Genomic DNA, 9,533 nt, shown 5'->3' with positions numbered 1-9,533 from the left:
TATTTAACTCACAACTTGCATAAATCACCTACCTTATGATTGACGATGAAAATATTGCACCCAAATTTGCTCCAAGATCGACTCACATGGATGAAATGAAATGAAAATGGCTCTCACGACCCAAAATCTACTAGTCGTGATGGCACCTAACCCAACCCGCTAGGTAAGCCAACTGTACTATCCAATTCCCATAATATTTAATAAGGCAGTTTAAACAAGAGAATTATCTAAATCTTATAAACTTTTTGAAGGACTGGTAGTACAAATCATGAGCTTCTAAGAATAGAATTTACATATCTAATATAAAGTATATACATCTTCTATTTGAAAAGTAGATAAACAGAGTTTTATAAATCTACATCTACCATGAACAAGAGGCAGCTACAACCGGAATATAGGTACATCTTTAAATCCAGCAACCTTCGAATACAGCAACAACAACAGACAACATCTGCATGCAATGTGCAGAAGTATATTATCTGTACAACTGACCCCATGTATAGGTAAGTAACAAACCTAACCTTAGGTTGAAAGTAGTGACGAGCTGAAACATAGGTCGGGTCCAACACCAATAACCAATAGCAATTCATAACAACATAAAACATATAAATGAGGAAGTAACTCGGAGATAAAATGCTTAGATTTTTCATAGTTTTTTTTAAAAATAGTTCTGCTGTTCAAGAATATCAGTGAAACTTAAATCCTTCACCGAAATCGTTGTAATATATGAGATAGTTTAAAAACTATAATTTTTTCTAAAATCTTTTTCACAATAAATAAGATGTTTCATTTTCTTTCCAGATAACAAGTGTGAAATACCTCTCTATGCCACATATCAATATGTGTAAAAGTGATGAATGACGTGATACCATACAACATGATGGAAAATACATCTCTATGCCTATATGTCATGTGTGCATGCCAATGCCATGTATCTCAGGGATAAATCATGCACTCACACTCTCAGAATACTCAATCTCACTGTCTCACACTTTTCACTCATCATGCTCAACCACTCGGTATTGTTTATAGCCATTTGTCCCAGGGAAGATCCATCCCAAAATATATACATCACTGACCATCAGTCACTCAGTATCGAGGAAGTTCCAATCCGACCCCATGGACAAGATCCATATCCAGGTATATAAATATTGCCGACAAGATCCATGTCCAGGGAAGATCCATCCCACAATATAATCAATCGCGCTCACTGGGTGTGTGTACAGACTCCGGGGGGGGCTCCTTTAGCCCAAGCGCTATCACAAGCTAGATCCAGGCATAAATCAATATAACATGTTGCGGCGTGCAGCCCGATCCCATAACTGTCACTCATAATCAGGCTCTCGGCCTCACACTGTCATCAATCTCTCCAGTCTCACTCACGGTCTCATAATGTCATGAAGACTAACCCGGAACAATGATATGTGCCAATGAATAATAACTGAGACTAAGATATGATATAAATGCATGAATATGACTGAGTACGAAATATCAATGAAAACTAGTGGGATGACAACAATAAATGACCACTATAGGTCTCAACAGTATCGGCATAAAGCCTAAACATAATATCTAGCATGATTAACAACTTAATTACTTTATCACATGGTGAAAATACATATATCACCAAGATAGGGCCACTATACAGTGCCATGGAAAATAACATATTCATAATTCACAGGGTGCACGCCTACACCCCCGTCATCTAGCATGTGCGTCACCTCAACATCAATCACATAACACGTAATTCAGGGTTTCATACCCTCAGCACTAAGTTTGGAAGAGTTTCTTACCTCAAACAAGTCAATTCCAATACCGAGCGTTTCGACTTCTAAACGGCTCAAAACTAACCAAAAACAACTCAAATACATCAAATAATACTAAAAGAATCAATCCCAATTGAAAAAGGTCGAATCTTTAATAAAAAGCCCAAAATCGACCAAAAATCCCAAACCTAGGCTCATACCTCAGAACCCGAAAAAACTCACAAAATCCGGTAACTCGTTCAATTATGAGTTCAACCATATCAATTTTACTTAAATACAACTCTGAATTGATGTTCTAAACTTAAAAATTCACATTATGAAACTTTAGGCAAAACCCCCCAAATTTCACTTTTAAATTATCAATCAAATCCCAAAAAACAAAGATAGATTCATGCAATATAACCAAACCGAGTAGAGAAAACTTACCTCAATCTATATGGTGAAAATCTCCTCCTTAATTTATATATATATTTTGCCAGTTATTCTGCCTCGTTTCTTATGCCAAACAATCCCAAAACTCACTTTTATGTGCCCAATGGATTCCTTGTGAAATTTTAGTCAAGTTAGGCTTTTAAATCACTCCATTAGACCATATAATGAAGGAGATATGTTGGTTTCAGTATTTGCAAATAGTGCAGATTTCTAAATACGAATTCAGTGGCAATTCCGTAATTAATCTGAAAAATCTGGCAATTCTTAGTAAAATAACCATAAATTCATCATACGATGTCCAAATTCGACGATTCTTTTTTATATGACTCCGTAATTACGATACGGATCTAATGCTTAAATCAAAATAGAAATCAGAGATCATTTGCTTAATATAGTACTATTTATGCTTGAAGAAACGACGTCAAAATATAAGAAAAACGAGCGCAATGCAGCTCAAAACTATCTGAAACTCACCCGAGCCCCTCGGGACCCCGTACAAACATACCAAAAAGTTCCATAACATAACACAGACCAATTCGAGGCCTCAAATGATGCATAACAACATTGAAACGACGAAACACGCCTCAAATCAAACTTAATGAACTTTCGAACTTTCGACTTCCAAAATCTCGCGCCGAAATATATCAAATCAACTCGGAATGAATTCAAATTTTGCACACAAGTCCTAATACATCATACAGAGCTACTTGTGCCCTCAAATTACCGAGCGAAATGCAAATGCCCAAAATCACCGGTCGGGTCGTTACATTCTCCCCCACTTAAATTTACGTTCGTCCTCGAAGGTGCCAAGAGTTGTTTCTAAGCCGTCAAACCACCGTTTAACATTACCATGCACATAACCGAGGGTGATCCCATCACCCTATTCCATATAGGCCCGACAACACAACATTATTGAAGATCATTACTTAAACCTTAGTCCGTAAGCCACATAATCCAATTTTCAACATCCGAAATTTACTAGAAGACCCGAACTTTGCATATATACACTGTATAAGCCTAAACAAGCTATATCAAGTCATAACCACAGGCCAAGATGTAATCACCCAACATACCACACGACTCGCATACTCATTGTAAATTTCTAATCGCAGTAGCTGCTCAAAACAACCCAATACCAGTAATAAACCTCATGTCAAACTCATAACCATTCATCAGATCAACCATTTGTGGAACTCCCTGTCATTCGATAGGAACTATAACAAATTTCTAAGTCGATCAGCAACAATATCCTTCCAAATATACCGCAATCAGATCTGATAGCACCCATTCGAGGTCCGATGACCTCATCTTATCTAACATAATTACTATTGTGACATGCCACATCCATACAATATAAATCCATAACCCGTGCAATATGTGCACCAGTAAGCAACAATCCCAATGTACTCAAATCATAGAAAATGACTCAAACGAGAGGATTGTCCCGCAAGCTTAACAAGTACTGCCACAACGAAATACCGAAAATCTATCACACACAATAGGACCATAACATGAATCTAACACAAAGGTTCATACCTTAACATAACCGCGCTGCAATGCGTGACCCCATAGAAATACTGGTCTATGGCATATACCTCAAGCCACCTTGCTCAAAATCAACAACCACGCAAAATTCGACATCAAGTACCCAAAGTGAATTACCATAACCATGGAGAAGCAAATGATACAATGCCACACAAAATCCGAAAGAGCATAACCAATACGCAATCAATTATGCAATACCCAAATACCCATGTCACTTAAACTTCGCTATAAGGCCCCAATAGAACTGCACCATGTGTGGATATAACCAATGAATAACAACTCCTCGTAGCATAGAAGCAAAACTCACATATCATATCAGAACACGAATGAGCTAAATAACAATCAAATGGCACATCCCTCAACCAAAGAATTATGGAGTCAACCAATCCGACCCAGTGTAGAATGCACATCCTAATTGTGCCTACCAATGGACCCCAAATCAACTCTGTTTATCCACAAATCGATAAATAACCCTCTGAAGGTCCATAATGGCCTAACCATAACGTATACCATCCTCTGACTAGGTTTGACCACATTTTCATAGTCCACAACCACAAAATAATTTGCTACCGAGAACTCCCAGACTCCAAATCCATAGAACACATGAATCACCATATCTAATCCCCAACTCCACCGCCTGAATGTCTAACACATATCAAATACACGATCATCACATGAGGAATACTTCTAAAATTCTTCTGTGCCACAAAGCAAAATTTGAATATCAATAGTCGATCAACTAGAAGAGTACCACAATACCAATGAAGTATCCATAAATCAAAATGTCACGCCCCAAACCTGGGGAGGCGTGGCTGGCACTCGGTGTCGTAATGGCCCGAGCGAACCACTCTGTAACTATTCTTTTTTCTTTGTAATTATCATGAGCCAATATGGCCACAACTCGTAATGTAAAATTCTAAGTGGGCAAATGTTATATCAATGAATCATCGTTCATAAAACATGAATACATATAGGTCGTCAAGGCCTCTAACATACTGTACATAGTAAACCTGTGTCTACAAAGCCTATAAGATTATTTGACATAAAATGGGACAGGGTACCGGCCTACCCATAAGTCTGTAGTAAAACTCTGACATGTGACTCATAGACTCGGCTGCACTCCGAATGAGATGAAGTCTTACCTATCCTTCGTTGAATGCCAATCTCGTCTACGATGAAGGCTCGTCAAACTGATTATCTATACCTACAGGCATGAATGCAGTTTTCCCAAAAAAGGACGTAAATATGAATAATGTACTGAGTATGTAAGTCATGTAAATAAGTATATAAAGAATATGGAAGAAAATGTGGAGTAAATAACTCAGCCTGTAAATCTAGATGGCTCTGTAAATCATGAAATATTTATAAGGTCATGCATATGCATATAAATGTCATGTAATGCATAGGTCCGTACGTACATAACATCATCAGGCTTCCGAGGGCATCCCATCATATCATTTCAGCCACTGTGGGCAACATCAACATCATATACCAGCTGATCAGGTGGTGGTGCGTATATAACACCGTAACGTTTTCCCATATCCCATATACATATATTTACATATATAGATGTATATAACACCCATCTAGTGCCATTGTGGGTAAAATCATCAACGTATACCAGCTGATCAAGTGGTGGTACGTATATAATACAATGCCTTGCATATGCGTATAAATATCATACCATGCATAGGTATATGTGTACATAATATCATCAAGCCTCTGAGGGCATCCCATCATATCATCTCGGCCACTATGGGCAAATCATCAACGTATACCAGTTGATCAAGTGGTGGTGCGTATATAACGTCGTAACCTTTTCCCATATCCCATATACATATATACGCGTATATAACGCCGTCTGAGTCATTGTTAAATGCACATGTAAACGAGTGCAATGCATGAGAAGTACATTAATAAAACTTCTCGAAATGTCATAAGACCATTATACCTCAAACTAATATCGTGAAATAAAATTTTTTCAACTTACATATATTTCTGATATCCATGAACAGACAATAGAATAATAAGACTTAAAGGAATTCAAAAACATAGGCATCTCAAATACTTCTATGAATATAATCATTCATGGAAATTGTGCATTTGCTCGTTTCGCTTTTATCGTATGGATCATGCCAAAAAGAAAGAAGGGATAGCCTTAACATACCTTTCTCGTTTACCTAACCACGCTGTGTATACGAATTTGGAAAATAGTTTGAATTCCCAAATTTTCATTTTCAAGTTCAGCTTCTTTGACTTGTAAAGTGCTACACATTTAGTGCCAAAGTTTGATTTACCACATGCAGCTATAGAGATGGATTGTGATGTTCATTTCTATCTTGGTGGACCCCAAACATTCTGTAACCTGAAGCATCATAACAAAAAGGAATGCAATATGTAACAAAAATAGAATAATTTGGGTAGTTTTTCACAGTAAGGTTCAAAATTCCGTTTTTTTTCCAACTCTTAGACCAATCTCTTCTCCTCACCTTAAAATATGCCAAGAATTGAAGCATCAGATTAATAAAAAAAAAGTGCAACAAGTCTGTATCCAATCTCTTTACTTCCCATTAAAACATGCCAAAAGTTGAAGCAAACAGGGGGAAAAAATGCAATCTTTTAATACAGTTAACAAATGAAGAATAGGTCTGCTTCCAAAAATATATAATTACAAGAAGAAAATCTCAATTGCGAAGAGAGAAGTCGAAAAGTTCAAGGAGAAATTAATAAGAATCACAATGAATACAAGCAAGGTCAGACCATACAATTATTTTATTAAGGAAAAGTGATGAAGTAAAGGAGAGAAAAAATAAGTTAAACCTGCCAAGAACGGAAGCTAAAATTTTGATATCGAATGAGAGCACACCCCAAAATAAGTAAAATAGTCATAAATCTATATGTTTGAATGGGTGTGTTTCACGTTATTGCCACCTTTCAATTTTATCAATGAGTCACTTTGTTTGATTTGTATTGCTGCCACGTGATTGTCTTTCCCAATTATTTTAGATAATTATCAATTTGCCTGTATAATTAAAAATTATTTCAACTTACTTAAAATACTATTTATTTTTAATACACTTTATATAATTTATTATCATGATCATGTGGTACAATAAAGAAATTAATATATACACTATATTTCATTAAAATATTTATTTAAAAATACATATATTTTCTCAACTTCTAATTTTCCTAATCTCATATAAAGATTAAAAAAAATTCGTATGCTTAATTCTTAAAATAGTAAAAAGATTACCTTCTTTTTTTGTGCAAAAATAATTTCTATTTTTACAATAAAGAAAATCAGATAAACTTTCTTATATTATGAGTATAACTTACCATATCCGAAAATAGTAATATTGGTAACTATTCAAACTTATACTTATAAAATCATTATTAAAATACTCCGCTTAAAAGAAAATACCACACTAACGTAATATCTAACAGTATCAAGGTTGTTAAACTTACGAGGTCTTATAATAACATAGTCACAAATCCTCTATAAACTCATGAATGTTCTTAATCCCTTCAAGCTCATATGGATTACTACGAATCATCTTAATATTAAAGTATGGGATGTAACACGAAACACATTGCCCCTTCTGAATTATATACTCTTATCAAGGCATACCAAATAGTAATGTCATTTAACTAGTCATCTGAAATCATCCATGCTGCTTAAGAAATTATGTCCTTCCCTTCGAAACCGAATCGTGCCTTGCACTTGCCAATTTCAATCCCACACAACACACTGCATATACCATGCCATTATATAAAAATATGAGAACTTCATAATGCACTCCAAGTCACGAGTAACTACATACTCAATTATCCAAGTACCTTCCATTTGATCTCATCCAGGAGAAAATCACAATATGAAACTTGTCCCACACACCAGTAGGAAATGTACATCTCAAATCGTGGTAGAAACCATCAAGAACTCTCTGAAACCCATTTGCATTTAACCAAACCGCCTGGGACTAAATCCCTCTAACTCAACCAAGTTACGCAAGCCATCAAAACCCAAGGGTATCGCCACAAAACACCTATAGAAACTCACTACATCATAAGAACTAAAAGAGCCAATCACATCCGTTACCATACTGATCCAACATGTTACTAAGATGTCCTAATACTTCGAGTCCCATCTGAACTGCCTTCAAAATGATACTTTTCCTTGCTAGACCACTACTATCCTTACCCAAAACTTGCCCCATGAACTAGCATAGGACCACACCGTCTTAAGACTCATAAGCCGCTGAATTCCCTCTAAAGCACCCCAAAAGTATCAAAATCGAGATACCTACTTCGAAGAGACCTTCTGCCGATCTAAAGTTATTCCTCTTACATTCCTGATACTGAAATGTAGAACTCATAAGGATATAGAAATTCCGGAAGTCTCGACATCATCCAATGTAAATCTCAGTTTCTAGCCATATGTAAATCCTGAAGATTGCCAATTTCTACATATAATTCTTGAACCAATTAGAACTATTTTCGAGAGACATCCACTCTGCTCAAATCTAAATTAGACTGATCAAACGGACCGAACGACCTGTACCCCATTAACACACCAACACCCAAGGAAGTAACCCCACCTTAATGCAACCAAATAAATTCCTGCTCCATGCTCATTACATCATTCACCTATAACAACTCAAAGCATTCCGTGATTTCTATATACCCATAGATTGTAATACAACCCGTATCCAGAAATCCCCTTACTCAAGTCATCCTCAATCTCACCCTCTGCAGAACATAACTCATTCACAAGTATACCTCAAACTGAAACTAATACAACACATAACCATATAATCAACTTATCAATATCGAACTCCCCCACTTGGCTCAAAGCCATAGATCAAAACACACCATAACCCACAATGCTCATACTTTATTACAGCCATAATACCACAATGAGATTCAACTAAATCCTCCATAAGCTCGTATAACACAAACCATCTAGCATCTCAAATCATCTACAAATCTCCCATTCGCCCTTGTAATAGTCAAGCCAACTCTCATAAGCGCTGCAAACTCAAAATTGCAGCACATATAATTCACTGGTAAAAGAGAACTTGCTACAAAAAAACATAGGGATCACGCAATCTCAGGACACCCGGCAAGAGATAACTCACCTGCTTAGCCTCAAACTGACATCTTTCCATACCCTTCCACAGTCATAATTACTATGAAATTACTTAATTTTCCTAATTCTAAATTCATCAACAAGACAGGAGAATCTAACTCATTCCAAAATCAAACAACATGAAAGATTCCCCAATGTGCTCATAACTCGATTCTATACGTCACATCAAGGTAGAAATCAGGCACCCAATAGTCCTTCCTACATTGCAAGCAAACTCTTCTTGTCAAATCCAACACAGATAAAAACATCTTGCAGTCATATCATACTCATCACGTAGTCATGCAACCACAAATTCCACTAATAGAGACATTATCAGACATATAAATCCAAAAGTACGTACTCACACAATCAGCACCTCTGTTCTCAAGCTACAGCCAAAACCCGACCACAAGTCCTCCAGACTAGCCCATCATCAACACACAAAAATCACATCTCGCACCTCATTCATGGAATCACAAGCCGCTGATGCACAACTGATACCGAGCGCTCATGTGTGCATACGAATGCGTGGAAGGAATTCAAAGGATTATGCTTCAAGCTGAATCAATGCTACACAATAAGGAATGAAAGATGGGAAGTATATCCTAAATGCCATGTAGCCTCTCAAAGATAGGTATGGACGTCATCATACCGATCCGCAA

General features: G+C 36.6%; 1 long non-coding RNA gene across 1 annotated transcript; it reads right to left on the bottom strand.

The window, feature by feature from the left end:
* Positions 1 to 4,693: 4,693 nt before the first annotated feature.
* On the bottom strand, positions 4,694 to 6,557 carry LOC107797727 (uncharacterized). Its single transcript, XR_001650743.2, has 2 exons — positions 5,911 to 6,557; positions 4,694 to 4,947 (listed from the first exon to the last, which is right to left on the bottom strand). It is a non-coding gene; the product is annotated as an uncharacterized LOC107797727 (long non-coding RNA).
* Between the last annotated feature and the right edge of the window lie 2,976 nt (positions 6,558 to 9,533).

This window comes from Nicotiana tabacum, chromosome 1 (assembly GCF_000715075.1).
Source record: "Nicotiana tabacum cultivar K326 chromosome 1, ASM71507v2, whole genome shotgun sequence".
NCBI lineage: Eukaryota > Viridiplantae > Streptophyta > Magnoliopsida > Solanales > Solanaceae > Nicotiana > Nicotiana tabacum.
The sequence above is the reverse complement of the archived record's forward strand: the minus strand, read 5'-3'. Positions and strand labels throughout refer to the sequence as shown.